Raw genomic sequence first — 22368 nt, forward strand, 5'->3', positions numbered from 1 at the left:
AGAATGGCAACACATGAGTTAATGTGACGCTTATATTTCTGTCCATATTTTTAAACGACGATTGCTGTTTATTAAATGTATGCTGCTTCTATTTTATTATTATATTATATATTTTTTTTTAATTAAATACGTTTGATGACATAGCTTCTTTATTTTGTTATACATTTATTTAACATTTTTCTTTATAAAAAAAAGTATTATTTTATTATACATATGAAACAAAAAAGAAGATTAGTTTTAAACAGCCGAGCCCGGGTGTAGGGTTTCCAAAAGAAGTAGCAACTGCGAGCGGTGACGTCAAACATTTCGTAGAAAGTTAGAAAATCGATAGTACTCGTAGCATTTAATGGAGTTTCCTGTATTCACTGGTGCTACAAAAAAAAGAAACACAAACCAGTATTATAATATTATTTTATCAATTTCTCAAATATTGGCTGTAAGAGGTCCCTCTATGGAACGAGTCTGCCATTGCATATTAGATCTTTTTAATGCATCCAATGTACATTATGTAAAATAAAGATAAATTACAATACAATATCTGTGGTAGTATTTTTAATAAATAATGGAATGGCATTCCCATCTGCGTTAACGGTAAACGTTGACGGGGCACCAGTGAGAGCTAATTGGTAAGAATAAAAAAGCAGGTCAGTTAGGCCGTCGTAATGAGTACACCTGGAATTTAACATGTTTTTCAGGGTGGATCATAGGAAAGTTGAATTCACGGAATATTTACAATAGTGGACGTCTGTGACTAAAGCGATGATGACAATAAGACAATATCGATCTATAGTTATTATTCTTCTTTTTTAAAGGATGAAAATGGGACAGTTAGACTCCATTACTAACAATCTCCCCCTCCCTCTCGATGTATGTGTTACGCACACATGTAAATTCCAAGCGCAACCACACTTTGGAATCAACTTCCAACAGCAGTATTTCCGAACCGATACCTACGAAGTCGTATCGTACCTTCAAGAAAAGAGCTTAATCCTTTTTAAAAGACCGGTAACGTACTTGCGATTCCTCTGGTGTAGCGGATGCTTATGGGGGGCGGTAGTCACTTACCATCAAGTGAGTCGCATGCTCGTTTGGCCCCTGTGTTATAAAAAAAAAGTTTTGAATGAGTATCAACTCATAGATACCAACACTAAATTTCTATTCACTTTAGAACCGCAAATACCTTTTCTCTATTATAATTATCATATCAGCCTCCAACTTTCTACTTCTGTACATAAGCCTCCCTCTTGGGACTTTCCAAGTGAGTACTGGTGTTTGCCAGTAGTTGCCATGCTTGAAGGGTGGATTAGCAACCACAGTTAGGCTTTGAAGATGTTTTAAGAGAGACGCTGCTGCCCATCCCACGCCCTCCTTACGATATCATAGTAATAGTATTATAGTAATACACAGTTGTAACTATTTCTATTAGAATAGTACATTTGATACAACTGAAGTATTTCAAAAGAGTTTAATTGATGATCTAACCAACAAATACCATCGAAACATTTACCATTCTATACTCAATATCTCATAGCATTATAGAAAAATGTTTATTGAATCCTTAGTTCGCAGATTAAGTTGAAACAAGCCTACTTCTTTTCTAGGGCGGATTTTATAAATATCAGATAATCCAATAGGAGGTAATATCGTTCGGTTATCCCGACCATCTCTTATTAGTCACGTACCCTTATTTTCGTACATACTACGAGTATTTCTTGAAAAAAGTGTCTTTTAATATCGTCTTGAAAAGGATTACGTACTTTCATTTTTGGTTATAAATGAATCACGTGTATACTTAATTATCACTTCACGTAGTCTTATTGAAAATTAATTAATTTATTAACACCTTTTTAATATTATTTTTAACAGGATTACTTTTATTGTTGTTTGCAGATATATTGATTATCTATTGTTTATATTATTATTGTTTACCATGTTTACTCACATGGAATTTACAATATTTTTTAATTAAAGATTTAGAATTTGCAATAAAATAATTAAAATTTGAAAACGAAAAATGAAGGATGATAATATTATTGTATTTTAAAATAAATTCAATTCCGAAGCTGTAATTTTTTTTTTTTATTTATAGTTTGAAATAAAAATTTTAATAAACATTATATAAAATATACTAGTAAATAGGCATTCAAACTACATTTTGATAGAAGTATATATAATCTCATATTAAGTGCATGTAAGTGACTCGAGACCATTCCTTATGGTAGTCTATGGGGAGGCCTATGTTCAACAGTGGATAGATAACGGCCAATCTGATGATGACATAAATTAGAAAGTACACAATTTCTAAATATCCCTCTTAATTTATAATAATGACATATGTAGTCAAATAGTCTTAATAATTAAAATAAAGTGTTGTAAAACGAACAAAGTAACACATAAAACCAATTAGGCAATTTGAAATTACATACAGAAAATCCACAATCGACACTTGCTATGAACGGTGAAAATTGGCACGAGTTTTCTGCCTACAACACCAGTTACATGCAAACAGGTGCGCGTGTGTGATTACGTTGTATTTCTACGTCGTAGCCGCCTTGTTAGTGTTGCGCTACACACCCAAACGTTCGAGTATACTTGAGCTGTTTGTCTGTAGGGACGTGCCGCATCGGCATGCCGACATTTGGCTAGACGTCCATTCGAGGTCATCGTCTCTTAGCACGTACAGTTCGACCAATTTATTTGGTACTAAACCCTTATATTAATTTGTTGTGATTTCTTGGTTTTCTTGATTTATAAAATATAAGTTGACCTTATGAAGTCGCATAAAAAATCAGAGAAAATTATTAGAACATAGAACAGTGGTCTCATTGCTAGAAATATATCTTTCCCTTTTTCTTTGTAAATCATCGTGGTTAATTCCTTATGAATTCGTCACAATCGGTTAACTAACCTGAATTCATTCTTACTTATTATATCTCACTGAACCACCAATGCTAAACTAATAGCGTACCTATGGTTACCATTCTAATATCAACCATTAAAATTACAAAACAGTAATTTTTTTTACAGTTTTGTCATATTTATTTTACACTTGTTTATTGTTTATATTCAGAAATAAGATAATTTAATTTAAACACCTCATTTATATAAATATATAAAAGCTCCAGTACTCTCATTTCTCATTTTGGGACCTATTTTAAATACGAAATGTTTAAAGTAAACCTTAACCACTTTGAAATACCTTGTAACGTGATGCCTCAAAATCTAAACCCGTAGGACCACGTGTTTGAAGTGAATAATATAATAGCTTCGACTCTGAGCCATTTTAAGATGAATTCCAATACGAATCCTTGAACTCGATTATTTCACGTAAAGGCCATTGTTCAACTCTACGTCCCACGTAGTCTTTTCAAGACGACGGATAATTGACTTGTGAAAGTAAAAAAAAGTTCATTCAATTTATTTAATAAATGCGACAGTTCGGTTATTTGACAAGTTGATTTTGCTCCGTAAAAAAAGGCAATTTCAATGGTAACACAATGAACACGGGACGAGCATTGTTTATTTTAAAATAAATTAACAAAATCGGTTCGTAATTGGAGATATTGCATATTTAACGTAAGCTAAAAAAATCTAGAAAGCGCCATCTATTTTTAATAGTGGAACTTATTGAAATTCCGTTTGAAAAAAAATACTATTACGCGTACGTAGTCAAAGAAAGTACTAGCATTAAATATACTTCCTAATATAATGAAGTTGTAACTAGACGATGTGAATTTTGAAACAAAAATAATAATTTAAGAGGTCTTAATAAGAATTAACTAGTATTTTTTTTTTATTTTGACCGTTTGTCTGCCTGTATATTTGTTCCTGTGTATTTTGTATTATTGAATCTAACTTAAAATCTAATGTACGTTTCAACTTGATATGCTATGTATAAGTAGTCTATTTTATTGGGATTTCTACTTCTGAAATTAGTTGTTTCAATGTACTAATAATATGTTGTTAAATTTATTAATAGGCACTTTAAGATACTAATCGCAATCTACGCCATTTGGCTCTTCAGTTATTTAGGTCACTTACAACACAAATGCTTAACGGGAGCACTAGTACATAATATCAGGAAGACTGTACATTTTCATGGTATACATACACACAAACAATTTTCACCACTACGACTTTCAAAGCTGGCTACGCGCCAACACTGATAGGTACTTATCTGAAATTGGTTTCTTATCCAAATCATAATGAAAACCAAATCATTTCAATAACAAGATTATAATTTACTAGTTGTTCTGCATGGCTGTGCTCAATTGGATTAGGTTGAAATGTATCTAATATGTTAATCTAGGACGCATTCTTTGTACGAAATTTTATTCGACTCCATCAAACGTAATTGTTCAACAAACATCCAAACATCTTTAGAATCTTTCGCATTTATATTATATTATTTAGTACATTTTACTATAATAACAAATAAAATAAATAGCAAAAACCAATTAAATAATTTAGTTTTCTTTATCACAAAATTCTTTAAAAACTCATTCTAAGATTGTTAAAAGCCTTCAAGTATGGCAACGTCGCATTTATCTAGCAAATAAAAAAACACAATTGAATAATTCTTAATATTTATGATTGATTATTTAAAAAGTGCTTTGCGTATGAGCTGGAACGTTAACCGTAGAACACCTTGCAGATATGAGTAATTCTACTAATAGTTGATTTTGAACTTTCACATTGTTTATACATATTTTAAATATACAATCGAGACTTAACGCGATTCAAAAGACTTTACAGATTAATAATACCAACATACCTTCTTCTTTATTGCCGTTGTTTAGACGTTTCACTATGTTGTGACCACGACTTTTACACGGTTTTTACATTGTGTTAAGTCCCGATTGTGTATTTAAAATTTACTATTATAAACTATGCATGTACTCCATACTTTGCTATGGAATTTTTCATATACTTTTATGCCAACAAAACCCAAATTTCCAGCGACAGCTTAATAAGTACATTAGTATAAATTTTGTATAGGATTTTTTTTAGTTTCAAGTTCATCATATCAGCCATTAACTGTCCACTGCTGAACATAGGCCTCTATTTTATCAACTTTCCTGCATATTTTTCTATGGACGAATACTAACTTAATTATTTATAAAATATAGCTTACAATATCGGGCAACCAACAATTGAGACGAGAGCCTGTTGCTCTTTGGAACGAAGCCAATATGCCTACTCGTTGTCGAACTTTGATATTACAGAATAACTACTAAAATTTTCCATATTTGTTTAAATTTTCTAATATCGGTATTATTGGCGTATGGTTCCAGCATAGAATAGGTAATCCCTTCCTTTCCTATGAATTTACTAGTCAAGATATGGGCAACAGCGTCTCTTTTAAAACAGCACGAAAGCCTAACTGTGGTTGCCAATCCACCTGCCAAGCATGACAACTAATGACAAAACCCCCCCAGAAGGTGAAAAATTAACGGCTGATATCATCTTCACCATTGATGTATTTAAGATTTTTTTTTTTTTTAGTATTTATTGGAACCATAAAAAATTACAATTGTAGGGTAGTGTACGATAACAGCCACATTAGTTAAAAATAACTGTGTATTTTCTAGACGGAGCTTGATTAATTAATAAAAGACACATATATATACTTAGACTTGTCTTTAGCTAAAATTGAAAACTACGCTCCTTATACTGAGGTGGGCTTCAGGTAATTCTGGGGTGGGCACAACCTACTTTCCTTCCGCCCTTTAAATACGCTAATGGTAGGTATAATCTGCTTTTTCTTCTTTAAATACTAACAAAGTCAGTCTTTTTTTATTTATTTACTTCTTTTAAACCACTCGATGAATTTTAATATATTGTAAATCTTATTTAGATATTTTTACGGAAGATTATTATCTCGTAAAAATATACTCTCGATACATCGTAATTACGCTATTCTATAAATAAATAGGTTTAATTATGTTTTGTAATTAATTGAACAAGTGCGATGCCCGGGAGAGTCGGTAGTATTCGATAAACGATCTTGATTTTTTTTTTATTAAAATATATATACTATCTCTTGACAAAATTCTACAATCTTAATTTTTTTTATTGTTAGAGGCAAAGGAGCAGACGGTCTACCTGGAAAGCGGCTACCGTCGCACATGGACACCTGCAACACGATAGAAGTTGTTTGTACGTTGCCGGCTTTTATGATAGATAGATAGATAATTTATTTACATTACTTACAGCACACAAGTTACAATAAAAACATACACATAATACACAGTGAAAGAGATAAAAGAATGAAAAACAAAAAAAAGCAACAAAAAATAAAACAAAAAGTAATATTTATATTTATATAGCAGCAACATCACAAATAACGTAATGCTCAACCCATATTTAGTATTACATTACTTTATTTCCTAAATATACCATATAAATTTTAAAAATACTTATTACAATTAGTTAAATAAGAAAATAATATTGTTTCTTTTTTTTTGTTAGGAAGAATAACTTTTAAATTTTCGTGACATGTGACGTGATAAATATAGAAGTAAATGACCCTATTAATTACAAAATATTTATAACATCAATACTAATTTAAAATGAGCGAAAATATTATGTAAAATGCACACAAAAACAAGCAGAAAAACAACGGATTATGGGACCATTTGATTTTATCTAAAATCATAGAAAGAATTGAGGCAAAAACAATAAACAGAAATTTGTTTTCAACCTTTCATCGTCGGAAGCGAGTTTGTTTGATAGCTATGTAGATGTTTGTTTGATAGTATTGTTGTATAGGAATGTAGTTTTTATATTTCTATATTTTTTTTTATGCGTGAAAATGTTATGGTTACCCTGCCTGCGCTATCGGTATACACTAGAGGGGTACCAGCGAGCGGTGATAGGTGAGGATGAAAAGGCAGGTCAGTTAGCCCATTGTGACGAATTCAGTGATAAATTGGTCACGATAGTTTTCAGGGGGAACCGCGTGGAGGTCGACCTGATAGGGTATATTGATAGCAATGGGGACTAAACTCCCCATTACTAACAATCCCTTCCCCCCGATATATTTCTGTATTGTGTCATCATGATAACATATAATTCTTCTAAATAAAGAATTTAATTGATCCATAGATTAATTCTTAATTCTAATGCCTTTAACAAACATTATGAAAATTTTCACACATATACTTGTAATATAGAAGGACATAGACTACTTTTTATACCGATCAAGCAATATATCTCGGTCACGCAGACGGAGACGCGGAAAAAAACTAGTTGCATATAGACGAGTGACTGAAACATAGCTACCTATACGAATTTGGGAATGAAACAACACTACGACATAGGAGACGAGGGCGGTCAGCCTGTTGCTATTTGGCTTCGAGCCAAAACACTTCACACCGGAGCTCAGTGGTTTTTCACAATACTAAGTGGATCGTTCGTATATGTCCTCTTTACAATATCGGTCATTATTATATTTTTTACTACCTACCTGTGACGTGTATTTAAAAAGTGAGATAATTACACCGATGGAAAGGCGCTAATGTGTTGGCAGAAGAAACAATTGTACCGCAATTTCGTAGTAAATTTTTTTTATGAGTTTCATTGTCTTATATTGTTCAATGAAATATTTAGACATATTTTTCTTTATAATCATAATATCAGACATAAAGAGTTGTATTATAGGATGAGAATTAAAAATAGAACTAGTGTGATCTTAATAATAATATTTTTTTTAAATATACATTACTTAAGAGTACATACTGTTAATAAAATGTTCCAAAACAATCATATACAAAATTTCATTCTACATTTTAGTAAAAACCACAAATGTTACTCAGAGGAATATATCCACATATCCATGTTGGATTAAATCACTCAAAACCCCTGATTAAAGGATTTTCAGAAAATTACTCTAAGAAATTAACTCTTTTGAGTAAAATAATTCTTCTCAAGGTTGACTGAAAGTCCACCTGTGTACATTTTTGTTATAACCTAATATCTATAAGTGAATGTACAAAAGCATATAAATATATAATATGTGTCTATTAACAAACGCTCTCACTGGACTATGCAATCTAAACGAGTACATAGCCCAACTAGGCTTATGCCCAAAAAGTGTTTGCAGATTTTGTCACAATGAGGAAGAAACAGTAGTTAATTTGTAGTTGTAGCCCACTCATATATAAATAACATGTTTCCTTTCTAAATACACTTTATATTCTGAGAAAATTAAAAAAAAACATCGCTACAAAAAACATCTTAAAATTTCTATCAATGATAGGAATTAGCAGCGAACTTTAAAAAGGGCGAGCACAAAAGATCATGGAAAGGTCGCGGTGTCACAGGATTTTGTGCTTAGAAAAGCCCGTCTCCCAATAAAAATAATAAAATCCATGTTTTTTTAATGGATGATAATGGAATAGTAGCCCACTTGCGCTAACAGTATGCACTGGTGGAGCACCAGTGAAAATAATTGGTGAGAATGAAAAGGCAAGTCAGTTAGGCCATCGTGATGACTATACCTGGAATTCAGCACGATGGTTTCCAGGGGGTCCCCCCTCCCACTTTTGCAAATCGAATTAGAACTGACGGAGTTAGAAAATAACAAACATAAAACAAAATATAACCGAATTAATAACCTCCTTCATTTTGTAATCCGTTGAAAAAACACTGTCTACTTCATGTCCAGTTTATTCACAATTATAATATTGACATAAAGTTTAAATACCTCATTTTATGAAATCGTTAAAAAAATATTAAAATTGTGCATAACTTGGAGTACAAATATAGAGTGTATTTACTACATAGGTACTTATACGTATATTGAAAAAGATTTATAAGTATAAAAAATAAAAATGGAGTAAAACTTGCATCCAGAGGGTTCCGTGTACTTTTTATTTATATTTTATATAAAATTATATATTTATAAGAAAAAAATACTTATTCACAAAACAGAATTACGATCATAAATTCCATGTTGGGAGGAAGGGATTATTAGTAATGCGGACTGCCAGTCCCATTGCTAGGAATATATCCTATCAAGTCAACCTCCACGTGGTCCCTCCTGTAAACCATCATGCTGAATTCCAGGTGTATTTCATAACTGTGCGCTAACTGACCTGTTTTCATTCTCACCTATCATTCTACACTGGTACCCCGTCAGCGTATACTGTTAGCGCAAGCGGGGAAACCATTACATTATGACCCAGTAAAAAAAAATGTTATTATCACTCAGTTACGGGCCTTAATAAATATTCTACTGTACTTTTTCAATTTATTATCTTTCTGTTATTGTACTTTGTACTGGCGAATGCCGTACTGAGTTATTTATTCAACTTTAGACATTTTTTTTCTAATTAAAAATTTTTAGAATTAAGATAACCGAAGCACGTAACTTTATTTATTAATTTGTATTTTATCTGTCAGTATTAGATTTTATCTGGATACCTTTAACCATTTTAGAAAAATAGGGCCTCGAAGAGACGTCTTGACCACAAAGTGATTATAATTACAAGGATTTTGTTTTCGTCTATTCTGATGCGGGACTCTAAAAATAGAAAAGAGCATTATAATTCACAAGCAAATACCAAGCGTACAAAATGTGTCAACATCTTATTACATTTTTAATATTCTTTGGCAAGCATTTTATGAGGTATCCTAATAAAATATTTTAATATTAAAAATGTCACACGCACACGCAATTGATGTATGAAATTTTATCACTAATTTTCTAGCTGTTATTAATCGTAATTAATATTAGTAAAATAATAATGGCAATCTATTCTAAGAATAACCCCTTTATGGAGGATGCCTGTGTTCAGCGATGGACAGTCAACGCCTAATATGCTGATGATGATTATTAGAATAACCCATATTATGTACGTTTCCTTAACCTATTAAAAAAAATATACTCAAAAACATTTATTTATGGAATATTTACTCGACTGTAGGGTACAGAATTTTGAAAATGGAAGCTTATATTAACATTCTTATTTGGCAGTATTTATTTATTAGATTAAAAATCTAACATTATTTAATAATAATATTAAATATTAATACTAGCTTTTAACAGAGACTTCGTCCACGTGACCGGGATATATTTACTGAAAAGCACAAAAAGTAGCCTATATGTTTCACCATCCCATATAGTATGTGTATACCAAATTTCATAGTGATTGGTTAATGCAGGTTCAGTAAGGCGCTATAAGGTAACAAATAAATATATATATATATATATATATATATATATATATATATATATATATATATATATATATATATATATGTAAACTGTTAGTGTGCTTTGCTAAATTAATTTAAAAAAATATATTCATCTCTAATTCTATGCTTAGAAATATTTAAAAGAAAATGTAAAAATATATGCCGTGTAGAGGTATAGAAATGTCTAACATATTGGTCGAGTGATGGGCAGCAGCGTCCCTCTTAAAACATAACCAAAGCCTAACTGCAGTTGTCACCCGCCTGCTAAGCGTGGCAACAACAGGAAATGTAGAAGGCCTATGCTCAGCAGTGAACAATTAACAGCTGATATGATGATGGTAATTAAATATAATACGTGTAAAAATCGGTATCTCTTCAACTAAAAAGAAACAAAATATCAATAATGTTTTATCGTAGGTGTTTATGATTTAAAAATCTTGATATCATTTCTCAGATATCACACATCGAGTTATATATTTTCCGAGTACTATATTCTCTCTATATTCCCAATTTCCCATATGTGTGCCGGTAAATATATTTTTGTAGGCGTACAACTTTTGTACGAGTCATCCATCATGCGTGATTGAAAGCATCCACATTGTTCAATACAAGTAACTGGATACGAGTTGATGATCCGTTTAGTCTTACAGCTGGTGTTGCCAGTTAATTTGTGTATTTACTTTTTAAGATAACTCATTTTTATAAATAAAAAAACCCAAGACACGGTATTTTACACGCCAATCACTCAAACTGAATAGTTCGTACGTTTGTTCAACATTATCATCAGATTAGCCTTTAACTATCCACTGCTGAACATAAGCCTCCCCTTGAGGGATTTTGCCAGTAGTTGCCACGTTTGGCTGGCGAATTGGCAACCGCAATCAAGCTTTAGAGATATTTAAGTGGGGCGCTGCTGCCCATCCCTCGCCCTCACTTAGTCGGCTCTTACGACACCCACGGGAAAGGAAGAGATGACCTATTCTATGCCAGGACGACATATATATTCACATTATTGTACATATTATATCTGTATATGTATTAAAAAAAACTAACAGAGTTTGGTGCCTCTTGTCAAACTGTTTATACTCGTAATTACTCCTCTCCATCCAACCAAAGGTTGTCCGGAAGAGATGGCTTATAGCGATAAGGCCTCCCATTGTTTTCTCAGTTTAATAATTTCTTGTAATTGCTTGTATCTATAATAAGTTTATTGCTGTAATTTTTTGGAGGAAACAATAAAGAGAGAGAGATCTATCTATCTACTTGATTGATTTTAGTGAAATTGAGTAAATGTGTATTGTTTGATCTGACTCGAGAGATATGACAGCTTTTATCCAGATAACAATAAACGGGCCCGATAGGTGACGGCAAGTAACAAAACAACATTTTCAGGATCAACTAACATTTTATTAAATTTACAATTCCAAATTATATCATAATTAGGTCAATACCAAAATCACATCTATTTTTTCCGATAATTCAGAAAAAGTCGTAAAAAAAAACAATTTTGTTTCATTATTTTAATATATGTATATTTTATAAAATTCATAACAAAAATTATAAACATACATCAATGTTAGTTTTGTAGGTAGACACCATCATCTCATTTTTTTCGCGGTACCCAGTAATCCATATAGAAAAAGTTTTTTTTTTTTTTACAACACACGGGGCAAACGAGCATGCGACTCACCTGATGGTAAGTGACTACCGCCGCCCATGATCACCCACAACACCAGCGGCATTGCAGGTGTGCTGCCGGCCTTTTAAAAGGGAATATACTCTTTTCTTGAAGGTTATGTTGTCGTATCGGTTCGGAAATACTGCTGCTGGAAGTTGATTCCAGAGTGGTTGTGCGTGGAAGAAAGTATACATACTAGTATATATACCTATTGTCGACTACAAAAGTTAGTTAGTCATTGTTATACTGACTGAAGAGTGAAATAGCTTACTGAACTTGATCGCCAGTAAAAACAATACATAAATATTGTTTAAATGCCGTAGTATTACAAAGAATATAAAAAAAATATTTTCTTATTTATTCCACATACAATTTACTTGCGTAATACTAACATGCACTTGAAATCTTACATCGATTGAAAAACATATCGTAGAGAAAACTTCCTTGAAAAAAAAACACGTTGGCCCCGGCTGCGTGCGCGCCTCTCTCTGACGCATATCAAAGATGCGCGACGGCCATTTTTTTCCACTGTATGCTCCCGATTTGGCTGCAAGCCAAAGACGCCGCCTGGCAATATGCCAACACACCAAATCACCCCCCTCTGTGCTTAGTCGGACATTTCAAATCGAAAGCGAATCGAAAATCGAGTGGGTGATGTGTGACGAATAAATTTCTTCTTGATGATATTTCATGAGGCATCGGTCGACGTAATTAAGGTCATGGACTTTTGGTCGCCTCAAATTAAGAATTTAGTACACCTGTCTCTACAAGTTTGTTCTCTGAACTATCATAGTGCATAACATCCTGTTGTGAATTAAATATGAATTCATAAGTATTACTATCTGATAATACTATTATTATATACAAATAAAAAAAAAATGTTAAAATTAATTTGATTGAAATAATACATACGTGTATTTCTCATGTATTATGATTATGTATACGTACATTGTATATTAACTATATTACCAAAAATAATATTTTAATTATAATAATTGAAAATTTAAAGGAATTCGTTAAATATAATTAATTAATTGCGTTTCAATAATGTATTTATTTTTATTTAAAAAATGCATTATTTTTTGAGCACATATACGAATACATGATGAATATATTAATGTATTTGGTAAAATTATTCTTTATCGAATAGAAATTCGTTACGAAACTACACACACTGCAACCTCCGTCAGCTTACGCGATCAACGAACTAAGGACATAGCTGAAACGCATTCCTAGCTTATTGGTGTAGACTTTACGACTAGTGCCGTTGATTCGACTAGCAAAAGGTTGAATTAACGGATTTACTAGGCGCGTAGTTCGCTATGAGTTTTACATATTATTTTCTGTACACGATATTGGCAAGCTTATTATGTTTTGATTGTAAACATCTGTTAAGGTGCTGATCTTAAAAAGTTTTTGAACAATCTTAAACCTCTTTCAACAATTTAAAATACATAAAATAAATATAGGGAAAAATTATGTAAAACTGAATTGTAAGCTTATTTTTTAAAATATTTTTATCAAATTAGACAAAAATATATGATAAATATTGAAATGAGATAAAAAAAATTGGCGAATTAAATAATAATTCTTTAGAAACTCTTTTTTTCAGCTATGCCATACTTATGGCAAAATAAAAAAAAGAGAGGAATTTATTTTTTATAAATTTATAATTATATTATTTATAATAAAGCTCAAATTTTTATATGCTAATAACTTAGTTTATGTAAATGTCGAAATAGCATTCAGGTCCTTCCAGGAGAATAAACCAGACTTAATTACAACGATTCTATCAAGTTCGTTCAAGTGTAACATACGAAAACAAACCTAAAATGAACTAACAATTCATTATAATTTAAATGCCTGGCCTTAGTTTATACTAAGACTAAGAGTAAATGCTATGCAAAATAAAATGTTATTAACTAAAGAAGTTTATTTTCATAATAATTTTAAAAGAGATTTTTTGGTACAAAAAATTGGTACCTTCAAGAAAGGTTTAAAATCACATTATTTTCTAATATCACTTAATTTATTTGTGCTACTACTATTGATTACAATATTGTCATCATTGTGGTCTCAAATTATATATATATATATATATATATATATATATATATATATATATATATATATATATATATATATATATATATATATATATATATAATCAGCATCATCATTATTTCAGCCATTATCCGTCCACACTGGGCTTCCGCCATAGACTGCACTAAGGAACGGTCCTGAGCCACCTGCATCCACTGACTCCCTGCAATTTTATATATATAATATGATATAAATAATATTGTATATATAAGTTTTAATAATATATATTACAAATTTATTACAAATATAAATTAATTCATAATGTAAAATATGTAAATTTTGTAAATTCTCGTTATTATTGTTTAGATTTCTGTTTAGCTACCCACTTACTACTTCCTATGTCACTATGTTAGGTTGACTGAAAAGGCTCTTTTTTAGAGATAAATTCACTTTTGGTTGTTATTATTATTTTATGTTGTTATTATTAATACAGTAAAGAATAATATTAAAAATGTAATTAGTGACTCTTAAATTTAATAATTCTTGAAGATTTTGTAGACATTATTGTTTAATAATAACAAATTTTGTTATAATATTTTGTAATTGCATACATATTTTAGATGTGTCTGTTACTATCCGGTGTAGTTAAAGTATGGATATAAAATTATAAGTATGTGAGAATTATTTAACACAAGTAGTTGCTAATTTTAACTCGTTTTACCTACTGATGGAAAAAAAAACGAAACGAAGTTGTATAATATATATAATGATACGTAAATATATCCGTAAATAAAATACAAAATATTCAAAGAAAAGTATACACAGCACTAAATTAGCTGATTCATAATTTGGAATATGAGTAGAATTATCTAGTTGCGTAGATTCCCAAAACTTTTGTTGAAGGACCTTTCTTACTATTCCTTTCAATTTGTTTATTTCTTATACATTATCATCTATACATAGAGTATGTTTAATAATGAAATAATATAAAAATTACAATTTTTTATTAAACATATTTATATTTGGTTCAGTGTTTTACTACCAAAAAATATATAGACGAAACTTTAGATACTTGATTTTCTTTGTCTACGTTTTAAAGTACCTGTTAATAATGAAAATTATTATTATTTATTTATTTATTTTATTCATAAATTTTACAGAAAAATAAAGTTACATGAAAAAAATACAACTATATATGTATGTATAATTACATATGTATGTATAAAAACAATAATGAAAATCAATTTGAAAATCTGAGACAGATAATATTTTATTAAATTAAAAATGATCTTGTTTGAATAACCCCAAGTGTGACTCATGCAAACGTCACAATTGAGTCGCAGCTGCCAAAGGATCTCAGTTTACTTTGCGCACGGCGCACGTGTCGTTTCAGAACATTTCACTATTAAAAACAAAGTAAATCACATCATAATTGCACGCAAAAATAATCTCTATTGCCGATAATTAAAAAACACATTAACGTGTCTCAGTAAAACATTCGGTTTCCGATTTCAGGCAGGATTTCGAAATGCGCAACCCTTGTTTTGGTTTGAGTATTTTGTTATTAAATAAATACACACGCATATTTTTTTTATAAGATCATTAAAAAGTATGTTTAGTATATAATACTTAATGGTTAAAGAGGTATGTTTAAAGATTAGGTTTAAGAATAAAAAATATACTATTCTTATAGTTAATACTCTAAATCTAGTTGAATATTTTGCAACAGAACATTAAGTGAAATTATATGACATATTTGCCTTAAGTATGTAGTTTCGATAAAATATTACGAAGGTACGAATATTTCAACATAATATAGAAACATTTCCAAATTGATTTTTAAATCTATTCTGCATCTTTTTGGCAAACAACATATAAAGCAGACTGCAAAATATTGGGCTTTTAGTGCATCATATTATGCTTTTAGAAATAAACGTAGTGTAGAAAACAAACAAGATAAAAAATATCCTATCATTTTTAAACTACATACTCTACTATAAGGTAATGTAGTAAATTTGTCGCTGTTGTATACCTCAAGAATTGTTTTTAATTGGGCCCTAATCTATTCGTAATGCGAAAAAGACTAGTGCAATATCTTTGTTATGCAGTGTATTTTATTTTTATTTTTATGTGATTCTGTTTTTGCTTGATATTAGTTAAGTCATACCAATTTAAGAGTTTCCACAACAATCCAATACATCCAATGGTTATGTATAAGATGAATTAAGAGAGTGAATGAATAGTCAAGTTATGAATTGAATATAGAACTATTTGATCCTTTATGCTCTCTGTCTAATCCATACAAACTCTGGCATAAATTATGATTTTAATGTAATAACTGCCAATTTAACTAACGTACGTGTAATAAGATCGAAAAAACTCAACAAATTTTGGAATCCATTCGAGATCTTTAGCCATGAGCGATTGTGACGCGAGCACGAGCCTGAACAATTCCGAAACAAGTCGAACTTTTTCGATCTAATTAGGTACACGTAAGTTAAATGTGTGCTTACAAAAGTTTTAACAATAAATTCTTTCTCGTGCTTTTAAAACATATTTACTAATCAAAAATCATGAGACTATTCGCTTGAATTATATTGTTATTACATTCAGTTGAATTATTTTACTTGTGATAGTAGTATATATCATTAAAATGCCATTCAACTGTGAAATAATCTATTACAATGTATTAAGTAATATAGAGTATATTTTATGTGTTACTATTCTAATATATTACTGTTACAAACTAACGACTTGTGATACAGGTTCTTTAGGCATGTATTACTTACGCAGGTTATGTCAAATCATTACTTTTTAAGAAAAAGTTTTTTAAATAGCGAATTTCGCTGAAAAATTTTAAAGATAAAAATAGAGTAGGTCATTCAGATTTCTAGATCTCAATACACTCTTCACAAGTGTATATTATGTTTTGTGATACTGATGTAAATTATATACTGAATATTTGAATATATAAATGATATCACAGCACCGTGTATATAGGGGGGAAGGGATTGTTACTAATGAGGAGTTTAGTCCCCATTGCATAGCATCCCTATCAATATACCCTATCAGCTCGACTTCCAAGCGGTTCCCCCTGGAAACTATCCTGACCAATTTATCACTGAATTCATCACAATGGGCTAACTGACCTGCCTTTTCATCCTCACCTATCACCGCTCACTGGTACCTCGCTAGTGTATACCGACAGTGCAGGCGGGGCAACCATGCCATTTTCACGCATAAAAAAAACACCGTGTATATGCCAGACGGTGAAATAGCGACACATGAAGAGTATTATGGGCACTACAGTATTTTCTGTGATCTACTTATAAAAACAAACAATTTATTGCACATTCTCATACTCTTTAGAATTTATTGGAAAGTCATTAAATTTTTTACATGTTGTCAGTGTATTTTGGACTAAATACGATAAATTAAAATAAATAAATTAATATATATATATATATATATATATATATATATATATATATATATATATATATATATATATATATATATATATATATATATATATATATATATATATATATATATATATATATATGCGTAATGAAGGTTATCCTCAGTGAATAATATTCTTTAAATGGATTAAAATGGTATGGTAACCCCACCTGCACTATGGTTTACACTGAAAAAGTGCCAGCGAGGAACGAATTTACGAAGAATTATCCACGACGGTTTCCAAGAGGGACCATGAGGAATTTGACCTAAAAGGTAAGGGTATATTGCTAGCAATATTACTGCTAGTCCCTATTACTAATAATCTATTCGGAGAAAGGTTTAAATGTATAGATCTTAAGCTGAACTTTATGGGTTAATTAATGAGTCGTTTGTCGCGTGCCCTCGATAAAGGTAAACACTTATTTATGGTTGTTTCACGGTAGCGCAGCTGGTGTTTTATGTTTCTTTTTCTGCTCTCGTTATCAATACATAGATTATATTATTTGTTACTAGCTAATTGCCCGCTACTTCGTACACGTGGATTTCAGAAGTAGAAAAACCAAAAAAATAGGTCACTTCTAGACTGCGTATCAAGGTAAAATATAGATCAGATGTAAAGTTAGACTTTTAAGAATACAATTGAATCAGCCTCATCTAATTTAGTGCAGTAGTTTCTGCATGATACCCATAGGCATATGTAAGAGGAGAATTGGCTGGTGCACACCCTAAAGTACAAACGAAGCTTTCCAAAAACATATCTGAAAGTACCGCCTTACATAAGAGACCTGATCCGGTACTATGGGCATCACAGAATATTTGGTAATGTCTATGCTGTTCATATTTATAGGCAAGGGTAAGCAATTATTTCAGATCAAAATGGCTGTCGCTTTGTTTGCGATTTAAGTATCATAAAAAAGTAAACATAATTAATGAAGCCAAATTGCGAAACATGGTGAACAATCCCGTAAATCAACGTCCCTCTCGTGTAAAGAGTAATAATGAAAAAAAGATCTTGGAAATCTCCAGATCAGACGGTGGTCGCCTCGACGGGAGGCGTTCTACGTTGCTATATTTAGATGCGCGCGCGCCGTCGCACCGGCTATGCGCGTGCGCAAGCAGGGCTTGTGTGCGTGAGCTCTTTTTGAAGTATGCGAGCCTGGTACTTTCGTAATGGTGGATGTACCTGGACTGGGGAGCAGTGAACTTAGTTGCACCTGAATAGAAATCCAATCAAAGTACCTACATCAAAGACTACAATTGTGTTAGAGAAATTATATAAAAGATTAATTTGTACCATGAATTGTGAAAATATGAAATTTAAGCTAGCATAAAGATTCACAGCAGTATTGGAATATGCCCAAACAATTTCGATATATTTATACTTTCCTTTCTTGGAAATCTATTGATGAAGGCTCTAGAGCGTTACAAAATGGGCCTATATTCAGTAATAGATAAGAATGGTTAAAGTAATGATTTCAGTCACTGTATAAAAAACTGCGTAGTAAACGCCATTTACAATTGCAATTAGTAAACGCAGCCTACCTGATGGAAAATGTTAATAAATCACCTTATAGGTATTGTCATTATAGATACTACATTATATACTGCATATTTACTTACATTGTTGCTCGTACTTCAGTCACATGTAAACAAACGGCAAACTATTCTCTCAATAGAAACGTTTGCGTGTTTGCATGAGATAGAATGAGATAGTAGCATTAATATACATTAGACTAGTTAGTCTTTGGGCTGACCCGGTGGATTTTGTTTCAAGTTTCTCTTTACACTATAAAAAGGGGAATTTAAAAAATCATCCCTACAAATATTTATAAGGCCGGCAACGCGCAAGCAACTCCTGTTGTGTTTATGGGCAACGGTAGCCGCTTTCCATCACGTAGACCGTTTACTCGTTTGCCTCCCTAATAATAAAAAAAGTTTTCCTTTTTTGACAATGGTGAATTGTACTACCTTTGCAGAATCAAAATTTTATCATATCTTGGGGAAGAAAAGTATTAGTATCATATTGTATTCCTCTGTCACCATAAAGAAAAGGTGGTTTACCACCTTTTCCACAACCTTTTACCACAAGCTCATATTGCGTTAAACAAATACATCAAACGTACGCATTACTGCGGTTAGTCCATTAATATTCGACGTTGTGTAAAATTTCATGAAAGTTATTATTTTCTATCGGCGTTAACACTTTGACTGTTTGGAGATAATTTGTAGCCGGACCAGAAGTTCCTTGTAAATATTGACGTCTGAAAGCTTATTATTCATAGCCGTGCATTACGCCTACACACTTGAGTTTTAGGTATTTAATGCAACACATGTTATAAACTGGCTATTAACCTGTTAGGTCTTTTGGTGCTGCTGTTTTTAATAACAATGATTTAAAAGTTTCTTTTTTTACTACTAGACTTTTTTTACTCAGCACCATTTAGTCTTAAGCGAAACAGAACGTCTACTACGCATATTAAATGGTAATTGTTTTGTGCATACATAGATATCTCTAGACATATGTATATATATATACTTCGTCGTTTATATTGTGCGGAATGTCTCGAGACAATACGAGATCGAGTGGTAGTGTTATGCATATTCATTGCAACTGATGGTTTTGCTCAAATTCTAAATAATATTCTGAATTACAATTTCGTCATCAAATTCATCATCACAGCTAATGTTCTAGAAATTATTGCATTTTTTTTTCTTTCCGGTTGACGCATGATTCCTATGTTGATTTCTAAACACCACAACCAACTTTCAACTCCAATTACATTGTGTCTGTCTAGATATGATTCATTAAGCTTCCGTAGCCGTCTGGAACACATATGTGACGGAATACTTAAGTAATAGGTATCCGGAATACTTGTGAGATGAGACAAAGTTGATTCATTAATACTATCAGTAGCGGCGTCCTTCTTTTGAGGAATAAAAAGAAAAAAAAACATATATCTATTCAACGTAGGCTGGGCTGACTTTGACGCAATCGAATTGATATAAAAACGGAGTCATATCCATTAGATGTCAAAATAAGGTAAGATTTAACGTTTCTTCAATATGATTTTTATTTGAAATAAATTCAATATTTTTTAAATAAAAATTCATTGATTCACTCGATTGTGCCAAATTGAGTCTGAGGGAAATAGTTTACTTTTAATTTTATATTTCTTTTTATTAATTATTATATAGTATTGTTATTATTAAAGCCTACAAATATACTATTTAAAAAACTCTTTAGGTGACTTTAAAATTTAATTGAAATTAATCCGTGTGACGACGTTAGGTCGGATTCAAATATTCTCAACGGAATGTGTTATATAGTGTGTAATAATCATTGTAATGATAATAAATACCTATCTCCTTAAAGACTACAATCGTGAACATATTTCAATTGTATTTTATCAAAAAATACTATAAAAATATGTGTTTTGTTAAAAAATTCATATTATAAATTGAAATCGTTTTAATACCAGATTATTCAAGATTTCATAACGTAATATTACAGCATACGGAGAGTTAAATTTCACTGTTATACACACAAATACAATAAAACACTCACATTAATGACGCAGGCATGAAATACATCAAATTTTACAGCGAAATCAATCGAGCCCTATATACAATAAACAATTTGTACCTCACCAACGAGGTCGCACAATCGCTTGCATCAGTTGTGTACACGTACAAACACGTACAGGGCGTACGCGGCACACACACGCACGGACCGCCATCTTGGCTGCGCGTGGGCAGATGCCGAGCGGCACGTGCGTGCTATTTTAGGCGGCGCCCGCCCTGCCGCGCACCCTGCTCTCCTTGCCGCACGCCGCCATCGAATACGTTGAATAGAGACGACAAATAGTGTGCATTATTGATTAATACTCTAAATTGTGAATGCATATTATATTACATATAATAAAATTGTAAATAGACGATGGTCGTTCTCTGGAAATAGTTCAGTACAATAAGAGCTCTCGATAAGAGCGACATAATTTTTATATTTTTTTGCTTGTACGTTTTACTGACATTACACAAAAAGTTTTACACTAAAATATATGTGATTTTCACAGCTGTATTCCTGAGAATTTAGTGTACATTTTAATTTGATACGCCATTTAGAAATGGGCCATTTTATTGTTTCAATATACACACAAATGAAATGGCAGATAAAAGCTAGCTTAGACTGTGTGTTTTTTTTCTGTTAAACAGAGCAACGACCTCAATTACAGAAAATAATAAATATATGCCCATGAGAACAAATACGCAAAGAAATAACCACAATGATTTCCCAGAGAGCTGTTTAGAGGTCGACCTGACAGAATAAATGGCAAGCAATGGAACTACTTACTAACAATCCCCTTCCACTTTATTCATTGTTTTAATGAGCATAAATGTATCTACATTTCTTTACTCTGTGGCGGTGCTAGCTCGCGGTCGCCGGCGGCCGAGGCGTACATTTTCCATCTTGATGTCGGCTTTTAATGAGCCGTTTACTATGACGAGAGATTAGGGACGCCGTAATATGCGTTGCTGTATAAACATCCATAAAACGTAATTTTATTTTCTAACAATATAACCTATAGGTGTTATCAGCCAGTTTTATATTGTGTTACCATTAAATAAAATTATCAAATTTCTATGAAAAATCTTTAAAAATCAATATCTAACAGAATTTAATATCAAAGCATTTTTTTCAAATACAACCTATATACATGCTTTTTTAAATCATGAACTTTAATGATTTTACTGCTGGGTTCGGAATTTTATTATCTGCTGATAAGAACCTGTAAGAAACTCATCAGTTACTCTTTTAACATCATATAAATTTATTTAAATGTACTATATCTAAAACGACATGGTCATTTAATACCTTTAACATTTAATAGTACTTGGTTGACTAAAACCATACACGTTTGTCAATCGACATTTAATCAACAGTTTTTATAATTGATATCAATTTAAAATGTAATTTAAAAAATTAC

General features: G+C 31.4%; 1 long non-coding RNA gene across 1 annotated transcript; it reads right to left on the reverse strand.

Moving 5' to 3' along the window:
- Positions 1–146: 146 nt before the first annotated feature.
- Positions 147–21388, reverse strand: LOC128200215 (uncharacterized). Its single transcript, XR_008252613.1, has 4 exons — positions 21027–21388; positions 6106–6136; positions 1015–1095; positions 147–371 (listed from the first exon to the last, which is right to left on the reverse strand). It is a non-coding gene; the product is annotated as an uncharacterized LOC128200215 (long non-coding RNA).
- Between the last annotated feature and the right edge of the window lie 980 nt (positions 21389–22368).

Source organism: Galleria mellonella, unplaced genomic scaffold (assembly GCF_026898425.1).
Source record: "Galleria mellonella isolate WM207_F2 unplaced genomic scaffold, CSIRO_AGI_GalMel_v1 utg171, whole genome shotgun sequence".
NCBI classification, from domain to species: Eukaryota; Metazoa; Arthropoda; class Insecta; order Lepidoptera; family Pyralidae; genus Galleria; species Galleria mellonella.